We start from the raw sequence: 16,687 nt of genomic DNA, 5'->3' as shown, positions 1-16,687 counted from the left end.
GCAGCAGGAAGGGACCTCAGGGCGGAGCATGGATGGGGCCACACAGGGCTGTTTGGAGAGGCACAGCCTTCCCCAGCCTATTATATGCACTGCCCATGGTCACACCCATGTTCTCCATCATGTGTCGGGGAGTTGGCTGTGTTCTCCGGGCTGGCCATTACCACCTAATGGATATACTCTGGGGTGTAACGCCTAATAGCAAGAGTCCAAAGGTCAATTTCCCTGGCAGTTGCAGTTCTGGGTAGTGGGTGAGGGGGGAAGATAGAGGAACCCCGGGCTCACCCTATTCCACCAGGTTCCAACCCAGGGCCCTTCGAAACAGTGGCCCTTGCTCAGGTCCTGATAACCCTAAGCGTGCTGCCTGGGTCACTTCCTACCTTTGCTCCAGTCATTCAAACATCGTCTCGACTTGGACTTGGGGTCCCTCCTCTGCTCCATCTCTGGAGTCTCTTCTGCTGGCCACAGTGAGTTGTCACCCTTGGCTCCCATGTGTTTCCAGGGGCTCGGCTATGAGGTTCAGTCTGGTGGAGTGGAGCTCTGATGTGTTTCCTGGCAGAAGGCTGCCACACCTGACTACTCTAATCCTTGGTCAGCCCAAACTCAGGCAATATCTGCATTACAAAATTATGTCAACCTAAGTTATGTTGACATTCAGCTGCCGCAGTTATTACATCACTTGTGCATGTCCACACTACACTTCTTGTGTTGGTGGTGCATGTCCTCACCAGGAGAGCTTGTGTCAATGTAGAGTGCAGTGCACCATGAGTAGCTATCCCACTGTGCAGCTTGCTCCCATCCAGAGCAGGGTGTTTTGGGAAGTTTTTGCAAGACCTCATGGGGCTGAAACAAGTAGATGACTGGAAGCATGGGTTCAACTTCCCATAATGCAGTGTTCTTCATCCTATAATTGCATCTGCACCACATAATATTTCATTCTTCTTTTCAAAATCCCACACAGCCATGTGTCTCTTCTCACTGTTTGTCATCTCCGACAGAAGCATGGAGCCTGCACAGCTCTGCACTATTGTCATGAGTGTTGCGAGCATGGGCCCCCCGATCCTGCAATATTTACAGACCTGCAAGAGGAGCTGTGGGAAACATATTGATTCCTTAGAGGTTAGATTGCGGTAGGACATAGAAACAATTCAGGGTTGTTGGTGGTATTCACAAGCAGCTTCAGATGGTGGATTAACGGTTCTGGGCCTGAGAAACAAGCACTGACTGATGGGACCGCATTGTCATACAGGTGTGGGATGATAAGCAGCGGCTGCAGAACTTTCGGATGCACAAGGCCGCATTCCTGGACATGTGTGTCAAAATCGCCCCAACCCTTCCAGTGCAGCAACACCAAAGCGAGATCTGCCCTGACAATAGAGAAGTGAATGGTGATCGCACTGTGGAAACTTGCAATGCCAGATTGCTACTGATCAGTCAGGAATCAATTTGGATTTTGAAAATTCACCACATGGGCTGTTGTGATGCAGTGTTTAGGGCCATTAATTGCATCCTGATATGCAGGACATAGTGGATGGTTTTTCAGCAACATGGAGTTCCCAAACTGCAGTGGGGCAATAGATGGCATGCACATCCCCATTTTGGCACAGAGTACATCAACAGAAAGGGCTACTTTTCTATGGGAGAGCCAGATTAGCAGCCAGATACACCTCAACCCCAATATAACGCTGTCCTCGCGAGCCAAAAAATCTTACTGCGTTATAGATGAAACTGCATTATATCGAACTTGCTTGGATCCGCCGGAGTGCGCAGCCCCGCCCCCCCGGAGCACTGCTTTACTGCGTTATATCCAAATTGGTGTTATATCGGGTCGTGTTATATTGGGGTAGAAGTGTACCATTTTCTATGATAATGCAAGTGCTGGTGGATCCTCAGGGATGCTTCACTGACCTCAGTATGGGCTGGTTAGGGAAGGAGCGTGATGCGTGCAACTTTAAGAAGACGTTACTGTTCAGAAAGCCACAAGCAAGGACTTTCTTTCCTGACTGTGGGGTCTGAGGCCTTTTTCTTTAGTAAACAGCAACAGCCACATTAGGGCAGCAGTAGCCATGAGCTAAGAAGGAGAAAGTCACATCCTCACATTCCATCTAAATTACATTGAAACAATGTCATATCAGACTGTTAAGAAGGCGATCCTGTCCTAATAGTATATGCCATCGCCAGATAAAGAAACAGAGCTTAAGATCTTTAAAGAAAACTTTGTTTGATAGCATCCTGTCTGGCAAGAAACCTCTTATCAGCCATTGTGATTGTGAAATCTATATTTGTATTGTTTTGCTGTTATGGTCCCCACTTCTCTGCTGTTTCTCTGTCTGGTCTCTGTCTGGTTTCCTGTCTGTTGCATAACTAATTTTGCAAGATTTAAATCAACCAAGGTGGTGGGGTCTGACTGGTTAAAGAATTGTTTTGTGATGGGCTAGGATTGGTGAAAAATACTGTTTTATTGCACTTTAGTTTAAAATGATTGGTTAAGGTACAGCTAAGCAGGACTCAAGTTTGACTAAATAACCTGGGGTCCAAAAGGAAGTTCTTTGAAACCTAATTCCAGGACACAAGATCAGAACTACCAGACCTTAACACCTTGCCAACCATATTGTGCAGAAGTTGGAGGAACCACGGATGACCTGATCCTGACTGGCCACCAGGAAATGTTCATCTGTCTTATTGGGAGTGGGGAGCATTGTATATTTAGTGCGTGTATTCTGTTTTGGTGACTGTTAATAGATAGAGATAAAGGATATTACGGTGTAAGGCTCTTTCACTGGTAAAAAGGCCCCACAAACCCACAGAAGATTATGACCTGAGCCCAAGGAACTGGATAAGGGTGGGTACTTAAATTTACCAGGTTACACCCTGAGCCCTAGAAACTGGGTGTGACGGGTTGGATCACAGAAACCCCCGGGGGCTGCCAACTGATGTGCCAAGACTACTACTGCCCTTGCTTTCCCTGCCAGCCTGGGACTCCAGCACCCTGTCTTGTTGAGCCAGACACGCCAGTCTGCTCCAACACAGACCCAGGGTCTGAACCATGTGTCCCAAAGCTGCAGGCTTAACTGAAAGCAGCTTAAGAAGTGTTCCTGTCTTTAACACTCAAATGTCCAACTCCCAATGGGGTCCAAACCCCAAATAAATCTTTTTACCCTGTATAAAGCTTATACAGGGTAAACTCATAAATTGTTCACCCTCTATAACACTGATAGAGAGATATGCACAGCTGTTTGCTCCCCTTCCCCCAGGTATTAATACATACTCTGGGTAAATTAATAAGTAAAATGTGATTTTATTAAATACAAAAATCAGGATTTAAGTGGTTCCAAATAGTAACAGACAGAACAAAGTGAATTACCAAGCAAAATAAAATAAAACACACAAGTCTAAGCCTAGTACAGTAATAAAACTGAATACAGATAAAATCTCACCCTCAGAGATGTTTCAATAAGTTTTTTTGCACAGACTGGATGCCTTCCTAGTCTGGGCACAATCTTTTCCCCTGGTACAGCCCTTGTTCCAGCTCAGGTGATAGCTAGAGGATTTATCATGATGGCTGCCCCCTTTGTTCTGTTCCACCCACTTATATATCTTTTGCATAAGGCGGGAATTCTTGTCCCTCTCTGGGTTCCCGCCCCTCCTTCTAAATGGAAAAACACCATGTTAAAGATGGATTCCAGTTCAGGTGACATTGTTGTACTCAAAGTACTATACAGGATCTTTTCAGGGGGATTAAGGCAAAACGCCACATTTATTAGTAATACAGGTATCAATTAATACTCTATGATATGCATATGAGATATATATATCACAGTCATGCATTCACACACACACACAGACACAAACACACTCCGTTTTGCTGTTGTTACCAACTAGTTGCTCCCCTTAACTGCACTGGCCAGGTGAGTTAGATGGGGGAGGGGTGGAGCCGGGCTTCTGCCGATCCGGATCGATGCTCCGATGGTGACAAGACGAGACCCGGGGTCCTTCTGCAAGACACCTCACTTTTATAGCAGCTTCCCTCTTATGCAAATCTATACCAGATTCAAAATCTGGGTCTGTGTCCGTTGGTCTTTGTGCTGCTTTTCTCTAGGTGTTGTCCCAATGCTGCTCAAAGAGGGTGTTTTCTAAAGAAGGTGCTTGCTTCTAATCCCTGAGGCCATCAATATGTCTGCTCTTCTTTATTGAGCCCACTTGACAACTTGTATTGTCCTTGGCTCTGGCTCCCATTCGCTCTCCAACTGTTGTAGCTGTCTGGAGGTGGGTGTCTTCCAAGCCTCACTCATTCACACCTCATTCAGTCAATAGGGCAATTGATTACAGAGTGGGGGGGAAGATCTTATTCTACTTCTAGCAAAAAGGCACATGTTTCTTTTACTTTAACTATACTATCCTTAGGGGCTATAACATTTGATACAAAGTTTTCTACCAATTTTCTATATAGGGATCTAATACAAAGTTGTATGAAAATAGAGAGGCACAATGCCAAGTCATATGAAATACAAAATAACATCATGCAAGATGCAATGTCATAAAGATTTATAGAGATAGTTAAATACAGAGATTTCTCTACAACATGATCACATGTCACTGTAAGACTACATTACCCACTTGCCAGCACACAGTTATACAGGAAGACTTACAGGTAAAACAGAGCCATCTACAGTCAATTGTCCTGGTTAATGGGAGCCATCAAGATTCCAAACCACCATTAATGGCCCACACTTTGCATAATTACAATAGGCCCTCAGAGTTATATTTCATATTTCTAGTTTCAGGTACAAGAATGATACATTCATACAAATAGGATGATCACACTCAGTAGATTATCAGCTTTGTAATGATACCTTACAAGAGACCTTTTGCATGAAGCATATTCCAGTTACATTATATTCACACTCATTAGCATATTTTCATGAAATCATATAGAGTGCGACATCACACTGGGTCTGGGTGTCCCTGAACCCTGGGAATTGGGAAAGGGTCGGGGTGCCTAAATTAACCGGGTTACACCTTGAGCGCATAGAAGGGTAAAAGTGGGATGCCTCCGAGTGTGCAGGTAACAGACTGGCAGATTACCATTGGTGATGTTGAAATGCCAATAGTGATCCTGGGAGACCCAGCCTACCCCTTGCTCCCATAGCTCATGAAGCTGTACACAGGCCACCACAGCAGCACCAAGGAGCGGTTCAACTAGATGCTGAGGACATACAGAATGACAGTTGAATGTGCCTTTGGTCGTTTGAAGGCTTGCTGTGCTGTCTACTCATGAGATTGGACCTCATTGAAAAAAATATCCAAATGGTTAGCTGTCTGCTAGGTCCTGCATATATCTGTGAAGTAAAGGGGGAAAGTTTCTGCTGAGGTGGAGAGCAGAGGTGGAGCAGCTGCCTGCTGATTTTGAGTTGCCAGTTACCACGACTATAAGAAGAGCTCAGCGTGGAGGTATATGGCTCAGGGAGGCTTTGAAAGACCATTTTAATAGTGAGCAAGTGTAGTGTGCGTTGATATAGTGTGCTCTGCCTATCCTTGCTCTTTTGCAGCCCTGTATGAACCCGGTGGTGAATGCTGTGTATGTAGTAATATAACATTGCCAATGCATCTAGTAATATTGTTTGTGAATGATGTTAGCACCAGCTACCATACAGGGCAATTGAACTGAATACAGGCACCATTTTTCACAGATGGTGGTGATTTGAGCTGATATCTCCAATGCATCTATTAATATTGTTTGTGAATGATGTTAGCACCAGCTACCATATCTTGTGATATGGCCATGCTGTCTGTGACGGTGATCCTCCAAGCCCTGTGCTTGTTACCTGAAGCAGTAGAGCCTTGCAGGCTGTCTTGGACCACGCCATCCCAAATCCTCTTCCTCCTCCTTATCTGGCTCAGCCATTCCACTGGTGTGGATGGAGAGACCCTCAAGGCCACATCTTCAACTGCTGAAGATACAATACAGAGATACCATTGTCAGTGTAGTCATAAGATAAATCGAAACTTAGGATACTGAACTCACTCCCCTTCATCCACGCAAGGTGTAAGCGCTACAGTCTCACCTCTCCTTGGGATTTATACAGCACCAGTCATGGTGAGTATGGCTCTGGACATTGTGGGGATTGGGGATGTGAGGGGGGATAGCTCATGAGTACATGTGTATAGGGCAATTGAACTGAATACAGGCACCATTTTTCGCAGATGGTGGTGATTTTAGCTGATATCTCACTCCTGAAGGTAACGGAGGCTGAAAGGGAACAGCTCCTGCAGATGTCAGGATGCTGCCCAGGACCATATGCTACTAGCCTGTGTATGCTGCAATGGTTCCTGCTGAAGTAATCAATGAGTGGCTTGAGAAAGTGTCCTACTGCGATGGAAGAAATAAGGCAGCCCTCCCCAGAAACCTTCGGCCGAGAATTGCAGGCTACCTCCAGGAAACTTACATCATGATATCTATGGGGGATTTACGGAACATCCTGGTGCACATATACAGTGTTCCTCTGCCTAACTCTGTCTCTTCTTGCATAAGTAAAAAAGTGTAAATCAACAGATGTGTTCTTCTACCTAGGGGGTTCCATCCCAGTAATTTCAAAACAAACTGCGTACTTGCCAGAGGTTGCTTCTCCTGCAGCAGACTCACTCCTACTGGACTGTAGAGACTGGCTGGACTGCGCTGGAGTCAAAACATATCCTGGCTCGCTGAGCTGGAGTCAAAATATGTCCTGTTCACCTGTCCCCCATACTCCTCCTCTTCCTCGTCCACTAACTCCTCCTTGCTGTTCATGGCAGGGAGCCACTGACAGAGGCTCCTCCGAAGTATCCTTGGGGTTCTTGGGGGTGGGGTTTTGTCTCAGGATGACATGCAGCTCTGTGCCCCAAACAATCTGCTCATAGATATCAACATTTCTGTGGCTGGATTGGAGCTGTGCCTGTACAGCCTGTTCTCCCCACAGACCTTGCATCGTGTTTTGGGATTGGCTTGGTTACTTTGCAGGAATCAATTGTTATACCAATAAAACTAGCAGGATCTTATTAAAGGGGACAACATAAAGATGCCACATTTATTATGATAACAATTTGATTTATGACCAATAACTAATATCTTAATCCTTATACACACATTATACCTAATACCTACACACACACACACATACACACACACACACATCCATCAGATGTTCTGCAGCTGCTGCATAGTTACCAGTCCTGCTTGAGTCTGTGGCTTGAGTTTGCAGCTTGGGTTTGTAGCTTGTGGCGGCTAACTGGCCAGGAAAGCCGGGCACAAGGACGAGCTGGGTCTCTGTTGGGCATGCACCGATGCCCTTCCATGTTAGCAGCAGAATGTTACCCTCCTCCAAAGTTTTCCATCTCACCCATCCTTTTTGTAGGCTTTAGTTTGAATCCAGAGTCTATAGGTCTTGCTGTGTCACGCTGCCTCCAGGTTTGGTGATTGATCACCCGTCAATTGCAGACATGACTTTCAGACTCGGACCGGGCTTTGATCTTCCTTTTATTGTACCTTTTCTTTTTAGGGTGGATTCTTCTTACTTTGTTAGGGCTCTTGTCTGCATCTTCAGCCGTTGGTGTTTGAACTCTATTTAATGAGGACAGGCTGGGGCTGGAGGTTGATTCCATCATCCATACATACCTCATTCACACATCTAAACTAAACTAATAAGATTACAGCAGGGTTTGCAAAAATGAAGGTTGCAGCAAGCTCACAAAATGGAGTAAGCGTTTTAAAATGGAGTTTGAATTACAATATGGCAAACAGTGAACAGAAGTTACAATATAGACAAGTATAATGGATGGCAAACACTGAACAGAAGTTACACTGTAGGCAAGTGTAATAAATGGTGAACAGAAGTTACAATACTGAAACAGTGCAAGTCTCAGTGATTTAAGCAGGAATTGGATTGATAGTGAAATTTACAAAGGGAGCTGACTGAACAGCTATGGCTCTTAACAAGCATCTTAATTGTTAATTAGCCAGTTATTGAGGTAACCGGTTTTATGAATGAATATTGTTTCATTCATAAAACTTTACTTATGAAGTTACATTAATAAAGTGAACAATTAAAAACAATTTCATTCATCAGTTCTACACAATTCCTGTATAGCATGCTCTGTCCACACACTGTCCATGGTCAAGTTTACCTCATTTTTACACTCCCAACCTCTCTTGTCTGTTATCTTGTTCTTAGTAAATGGTTCCCTGGGTGCTCCCCATCTTATCTTAGCTAGCACACACAGTCTGTCTTTTAGCTCACTGACCCGTTTACTAATCCTAGCACAAACATTCTGTTTTCAGGCTGCTGCTCTAGCTACCTCCCTAATCCTGTCGTCCAAGAAACAAGGCCTCCCTGTGTTTAATACTCATGCCAAGCCAGGCCTACAGTGGGCAAAAGAAAACATTTTGAAGAGTTTACAGACACAGTGCAGCCTCCTTTGGTGAAGGCATGCACCCACAATTCAGCCTGTACTTTAGGAGTGCTCTTGGATTCCTTGCTGACATTCATGTCTCACATAGTGGCATCCATGAGTAATGCTTTTTATCATTTCCAGTTGGTGAGGAGATTTCCTCTTATCCTGGGGAACTATGACCTGGCCTTGGCTATATATGCCTTTGTCAACTCCCCTTAGACTACAGCAATGCAATATTCCTGGGAATGAAGCCATCAGCACATCTCCTCAACAGTACTGGCTATAGTGTGCATATCACATCTGGCCTCTTTTCTCTACACTATCTTCTCATACAATATTGAGTCAAGTTCAACGTCTTGGTCCTTATCTTCAAGGTGCTCAGTGGCTTACGCCCAGCATATCTAGAAGATCACCTAAAACTCTGGGTTAAGGACCATGCTTGACAACTTCTTTCCTTAGTCACAGTGGCACTTCCTACCATAAGGGTAAAGCTCATCTCTGAGGAGATGGAGCTTTTTGGGGGGCTGGTGTGGAATGAACCTCACTATCATTCCAAGTGCCATTTACATGTCTTCGACCTGCCTTATCTAATATAAACACAGAGCAGTGTGCACATATTTTAAACAAACAACCCCCACCCCCAACAGCAAAAACACTACATTGCATACAATTCTACCACTGCGAGAATGATCCACATGAGACAGATGTTAGTCATGTCACTTAATGCACCACTGGAAGGTGCTCAAGTACTACACTGAAGGTGGTATAAGACTCTATCTAAAACAGAATAGAATCTTTGCATTTCTGTAGCATTGTTTGCCTAAAGGTCTCTAAAGCACTTCGCAGACATTAATTAAGCAAGCCCCAAAACATGTCTATGAAGTGGGTAAGTATTGCTAGACCCATTTAATGACAGGCATGTTGAGACAGCAGTTAAGTGACACACGGTTTTGGAATGTGCAAGATCAAATTTCAAACATGCAAACAAATACAGATGCAGCTGGTGGGAACACTTTTCTCACTTTGCAAAATGTGTCAACGCTTAGTCTGCAAGATACAAGTCATCTAGGCTTGGGTGTGTCTATATTTAAAAACCCCAAACCCTCATTGGCAGTATTAGGAATTTAATAATAACTATGGGCTGAAGTCAAGGGGAGTTGTGTAGATGTGACCAGTGTCAGAATTTGTTCTTTAGTAATTTAAACTTGGTCTTGTTTTTAATCTTGAACTCCAGAAAATAATCATAAAACCTATAATTTTATGTTACCTTTCCTCACAGTCCAAAATGCTTCATAATGTAACAAACTGAAATGCAAACAATGAAACCATTGAACCGGATTGACCAGGCCATTAATAGAGACATGATTTCCTTTGCTGCTGAAATGCAGTCACTTTTGGGGTGGAAATGTCTTTGTCAATGAATAAGAACACGATATTTTAGGACAAGAAGTGAAGAAGACTACTATGTCCAATTGAAACAGAACAGAAGCAATTTTAGGTATGCAATGCTATTACTTGAACTGGGATTTGAACAGGGCACACACATTAATTCCTCTTTTCTTATGAAAAGGCCCTTACATTGTTTAATAAGCACAAGTGGGCAGGGATTTGGATTTTTGTCTCAGCTGAAAGATGTCACCTTCAACAGCACAGTGCCCCTGCCAAGGCATTGCTTCTGTACTGCCTGGAAGGAAAGAGTCCTACTCAATGAATCACTCCTTCCAGCATTTTATGTTGCAATGTGAAATAACAAAACTGGAAATGAGAAAATAATAAAGCATGTTTTTATTAAAAATATGACTGTTTTCTTCGCAAAATGTAATCTTAAAATTTGAGATGGGCCCGAACTGAAACCCTGGATCTACTCCCAGAGCACTCAGAACTCTGTGGAAGTTTGGATTAAGATTGTTGCCTAAATGTGACTCAGATCAAAACCCTAAATCCCACCCACACCCACACATGAAGAACATTTGGATTCTGATTCAATCCTGATCACATGTCTCAGGTTCATTTCTACTTAAAATCAATAGAACTGATGCAACAGCCGCTAGTGACACAGCTGGGGCACCCTGTATATATATTTATAAAGTTCTAACATTCAGCTGTTATATGGCCCTACAGGTCTGGAATCCAGGCCTGAAGAGCTAGGGACAGCTGACATCTCCAGGCTGATACCTAGAAACTGTTGTAACCAGCTTGTGCTCCACTTCCCTTGACCACTGTGGACACAGACCATGGGAAGTTCCACCTCAAGATTTTGATGGACAGCAGCCTCATGGCACCTGATTCGCTCCCTGCCCTATATAAACCCAAGGGGCATTCCAGGAAGTGTTCCAGGCAACAGTGTGGCTTTCCTGTAGCTTCCATGACTGTTTCTGCTCCTGAATTCCTGGCTTTGCCCTCGGCTTGATTTGGACTTCACCTCCTGACTCAGATCCTGAAACTTGACTCGGACTCTGACCCTTGGAATTGACCCTGGCCTGGTACCTGAATACAAACTCCTTGGCTACTCTCAGCCTCAGGTTTGCCCCTGTCTGACCCTTGGCCCTGACTGAGCTTGTTGGGATCCTGACAGTTACACCAGTGTATTGATTGACCATTTACTGAGCACTTTAAATAAACTCTGCAGGAGTCCATCAATAATCAGGACAGTTTACACTGGGTAAAAAGTATAAATTTAAGAGTGTATTGGATTTATTAGTTGTTCATTTGCTTTTTCATTTAAATAGGAATAAGAGACCATAAATAATTAGGATTCACCAGATCTGCCTGCATGCTATTCTGGAGGGCCTGGTTCATTGGATGACTTGCGATAACCACCAGTTTACAACATGGCTGGTTGGTGCAGAGGTGGCTCTTGGGGCCCTAAAATCTGTGGCTGAAGGGCAAAGCCCAGTTCAAAGGAGACTCCCAATTAATGTGACAGGGCTCTGCTGCTGTCTTAGGTCCTGATCCTGCAACTGGCTCTGTCTGGGTGGAGCTCAGAACAGGTTCATGGGATGGCTTTAGTGAATAAGTGACATGTTTTGCCTAATCTGAGGCAGAGTAAAGGTCAATATGCTTTCGGCTGCTCCTCTCTGGGAAAAGCCCAGGCCTTGGACCCCCTTCCAGCCATCACATGAGTCAAGGGAGGGGAAGAGGCAATCTATTGTGATTCTCCTGCATGTAAATGGAGGATGGAGGGGAGGGAAGAGAGAAGTCAGCTGTTTCCCCTTCCCAGCTGTAGATAGGGGAAACAGTAACCACAGGAAAAGAGATGAAAGGGAGGACAGAAAAGAAACTGAAGGGATTTATATTGAAAGGGAAGAAGGGAGAATGAGGACATTTAAGGGAAAGAGAGCATGGAGGTTTCTAAGAATACCTGTGCTGGGGACCCCAAAATCATATAGCCCTGCCCGTTCCCAGATTACAATGAGGTTATTGAGCAAGGAGCTCAGTGGTAGCATTAGTGGTAACATGCTGGTGAGAGGATGTGGTAAGCTGCAGCACCAGGTGTGTATGTGGTAAAAAGTAGGCATTTAAAATGTGCAAAACACCACCATGTTATCATGAGTAACTGGATATTGGCCCCTGCTCAGAGCAAGTCTCCCAAGGGGAGAAACTCGAGCCCTCCTGTGATGCCCACGAGCTCTGATTCGCTGCCTTGTAAAAGCCTGAAAACATTAACCTAAAGGCTCAACAGCGGACGGCAAATAAAAAGAACCTTGTGGTGTATTGAAAACTGTAACAATGGCAAGTTGTCACTTCAAGATAGGGGTGGTTTCCTAGTCCTGCTTGCAGGCTGGTGAGCGGGATCTGTATGGACATGTCTGGACCTAGAAGAGTCATTTTGCAGGCAGACAGTCTAGAGTAAGGTGGGGTGAGTTGTGCCCCGCTTTAGAGAGCAGCCAGCTTCGTGTGTGTCTGGCTGTGGGTTCTTGTGCTAAGGTTCTGGATTTTAAGAAATCTAGTTTTATGGCCTTCTAGCAAGAGTATTTTTTGGTTTTATCTCTCTTCTCTGTTTGCAAGCTGGGAGCATAATCCCAAATTTATTATGTTTACAATCTCATGGTTTTGGGGCCTGAGACATGATTTTTGAATGCTTGGGATTGGCAATGCTGAAAACACACATTTCTCTCTGCGACGTGCCCTGGTCCTAATTAGTCAAATATGCTGCTTCTCACCCAGTTACAAGTACAGTAGAATGAAGAAGTGCTATTACTGCCATAGCATTGTAGAAAGCCTGGCTGGGAAAATGTCATAAAAATAAGAGTCTGATGACATTTGAAACAGGAACAAATATCGGTGATTAAAGAAGAAAGTCCATGTAGTTGCAATAGTATTTCCCTCTTTTTTGTTTAAACTGATTCATTTCCTGTCTTCCTTACCCCAAATACAAAACAACTAATATACATCAAAGTTGTGGTGGGATGAGCAAGGGTGTGTATTTATAGTTTACTTGCTAGAGCTAGTTGGAAAATGTTTTTTCCCACCCCCTGGAAAATTTCAATTTGTCAGTGAAAAATTGACAAACTAGATCAATGCTGGTGCCGCAAGGGAGTTGCAGTTTGGGTGTGTTGTGCTCCCATAGTCATCTATAGGCCAGGCTCCCTGACTGGACTACGTAACCCACAGTGGCGGATTTAGAGTTAGTGGGGTCCTGTACTCAGCTTCATTTTTGGGGCCCCCCGACAGGGCCCTGCCGAGAAAAAGAACATTCTCTCTTATCTCTCCCGACCCCCATTTTTCATTCTTTTTTTTTCATTCTCCTCCTATATTGTAAGTAATAGGAAGTAAATGAAAATAAAGTGAGGTACCTTGATTGTTTTTGTAATATAACTTTTTTTCACAGACCACTTGAAAAGGGCTGAGGGTCTCAGCGGACCACTTAATGATCTTTCCAAATATTGTTTGTACCGTTAACGTGTATTGTAAAGTGCTTTGGATGAGAGCGCTTTATTAAAAAAAAATCATAACCTTTCCTTGGTCCACCTGAATGGAGTTCTCAGACCACAGTTTGAGAACTTCTGGTCTCGATGAAAGCTTGTATGTGCATTACGCTAACATGAAAAATGTGTAAAAATAAAAAGTATAGATGATGCATGAATGGAAAAATAAAAGTTAACTTCCTCTGAAGAAACTTATTCAATTTGAAAAAAAATATTTATTCAGATAGCTTTTTTCCTACACTTTTTCTTTACAAAATCATCAATTAAGTCATCATCCGTAATATTTTGTAAAGAGGCACTTTCAGTTGTCAATATTGCTGAACTTGTCAAATGTTCCTGACTCATGGTTGCGCTTTACCTTATACCAGGGGCCACCCCCATTACTCTGCTTAGTACTGGGCCTTCGCTTTCATAGATCAGAAATAGTATGTGTGGAGTCGCTCCCATTGTCGTGTAAAGTAGTGGGGACGCGGCTGCAGAAACTCAGGGCTGTCTTCCATTTTGGAAGGTAGATTTCTGGAATATACAGTGCTGGCTGCAGCTTCCAGTGGGCTCTGATTGCCCGACTGTGTAAAGTGTAAATAAAAGTAACGTAGTGGTCATATACAAGCTCAATGTGCCTTAATAAGAATCACATAAGGTATAGGGAAGGGGTTAATAGCCATGAAAAAGCTGGCCCGGTTAATACTAGATTCGATATTATACATTCACATGGAAGGAGAGTTACATATTTAGGCCAGGATTCTGAGCTGCACCTCCAAGAAATGCAGGATGGTCCAAGCGGTTCCAGAGAGGAGAAGGGAGGGGGTGGGCAGGTAAAAGCGGCTTTAAGCCATTATTTGAAATCATCTGTTCTTACCTTACCACAGACTGATGTGGCCCCTGGTGTAAGGTAAAGCGCAACCAGGAGCTGCCATCTCCCTCCTCCTGCCCCCCCCCCCCACATAATGGTGTATATTACAGGTAGGGCCGGCTCTAACTTTTTTGCTGCCCCAGGCAAAAAAAAAGAGCGCTGTCCCACCGTAACACAGTCCCCCCTGAGCGCCGCGCCACCAAAACCCCCTCCCAGCACCGCGCCGGCCGCCAAAACCCCCGCCTCCCCAGAGCGCCACACGGGGCTGCCAAAGCCCCCCTCCCCCAAGCGCCGGGCTGCGCCGGGCCGCCCCTAACGCCGGGCCAGGCCGCCCAACCCCCCACCCCCCACCAAGCGCCACACCACCCAAACCCCTGCCCCCCGCTGAGCGCTGTGCCAACCCCTGCCCCCCCGAGCGCCGCGCCGGCCCCCGCCTCCCCCACTGCCCGCGCCGCTGAAACAAAAACAAACAAACAAAAAACCTCGAGCACCGCCCCACCAAACACCAAAAAACCCCAAGCGCCCCCCGCCACCCCAAGATTGGCTGCCCCTTCCAAGGTGCCGCCCCAAGCATGTGCTTGGTCGGCTGGTGCCTGGAGCTGGCCCTGATTACAGGGCCTGCCCTCCTGTTCCCAGCCCTGCTCCGAGCAAGTGCCCTGTGGCCCTTCACATATCCTACCAGCTCCAGCATGAGGACACTCAGGATAGCCCTATGCAGTGCCTGCACTTGGGGGGTCCCTCGCCCCCCCCCCCCCCCCCCCCGCTGGCTGTAGAGCTTTTATAGCCCTTGTTGTATGTATGGCAGGCAATAAGTACGTTATCTGATCCTGGCGGAGTGCTTCATCTGTTCACACCCCAATTTGCAGTATGTAGTGGGTTGGATGCTGGCTAGTCCTGGTCCTGTGGGGTGAGAGTTGATCCAGGCTAATCCTCAGAGTTGAGAGAATCTGTGCTAGTGAGTCATGTTGGCTTAAATTTGCTGTGTTAATGTCATAGTTGGTAGGTCTTAAGCTTAAAGTAACTGAATTGTCACACGCATCTTAGCATCATGATGGTTCTGAAGAGAGCTACCTTTTTTGCATGAGGGTTGCTTGTTATTGAGGGCATGATTCAAAGCCCACTGAAGTCAATGGAAAGATTTCAAGTGAATTCAGAGGGCTTAGCATAAGGCTCTAAATTAGGGTTACCATACTTAAGGTTTTAAAAAACAGGACACTCCACGGGGCCCTGGCCCTGCCCCTCACCCTTCCCCGCCCCAACTCCGCCCCTTCCCCAACTCCGCCCCTTCCCCAAAGTCCCCACCCCACCTCCGCCCCCTCCCCTGAACGCCCCGCATTCCCCCTCCTCCCTTCCAGCCACGTGAAACAGCTGCCCGAGCGCTACTGGCTTCACGGTTTGCAGGGCAGCCCTCAGACCTCCAGACCCTCTGTGCCCCCGGCCGGGCGCTTCCCCAGTGCAGCCGGAGCCCGGGAAGGGAAGTGCCTCGCCAGGGATGCAGGGTCTGGAGGTCTGGGGGCTGCCCGGCAAACCGTGAAGCTGGTAGCTCTCGGGCAGCTCGGCTCTTACAGAGCTGAGGAGTCAGGGAGCAGCAGCAGTCGCCGGATCCCGCTCTAAGGTAAGTCAGGGATGCCGGCAAAGCTGGGAGTATTTTTCCTGGACATGTTCAGCTTTTTGGAAATTTCCCCCGGACGGGGGTTTGATTACCAAAAGGCCGGACATGTCCGGGAAAAACCGGACGTATGGTAACCCTATCTAAATACATAAAGAACATATTGGAGCTGGGAGCACGGAATACAGAATGAGCAGAAATGCACGTAACCATGCAATGTAAATAAACTCTCTTGGTTATTGGTTACCTTTATAGTGGAGATGTGTTAAAAAAGTGGTGATAACAGCAGCACTTTTACTGCTAGAGCTATGAACATTGTGCAATCAAAGCAAATGTGGTTATTTTGGGGGTAAGCGCACCACTTCTCCTGGTATGAGACATTTCTGAGATTTCAAACAAGTGTCACAGTAGTAAAAATGAGCGTCTGTAAACTGAATCCAGCAGATCACTTGCCCTCTGGTAGCACCTTCCCTCCAAGGCTCTCCAAATACGGTACACCAAATTCAATGACATTAGCTTCATAAAATCCCTGGGAGATTCCTGTTTCACAGAGAGCTAAATGGAGACATAGAAGGGTGGAAGTATCATTTGTCCCTGACAAGTGTAACTAAGGGAATATGTTAAAAAATGAGGAGTCCTTGTGGCACCTTAGAGACTAACAAATTTATTTGGGCATAAGCTTTCGTGGTCTAGAGCCCACTTCATCGGATGTATGAAGTGAAAAATACAGGAGCAGATATAAATACATGAAAGGATGTGGGTTGCTTTACCAAGTGTTAAGTCAGTCTAACGAGATAAATCAATTAACAGCAGGATACCAAGGGAGGGGAAATAACTTTTGAAGTGGTAAGAGAGTAGGTGACCAGATCACCC

The sequence above is a fragment of the Trachemys scripta genome, chromosome 2 (assembly GCF_013100865.1).
Source record: "Trachemys scripta elegans isolate TJP31775 chromosome 2, CAS_Tse_1.0, whole genome shotgun sequence".
Classification (NCBI taxonomy): Eukaryota; Metazoa; Chordata; order Testudines; family Emydidae; genus Trachemys; species Trachemys scripta.
The sequence above is the reverse complement of the archived record's forward strand: the minus strand, read 5'-3'. Positions refer to the sequence as shown.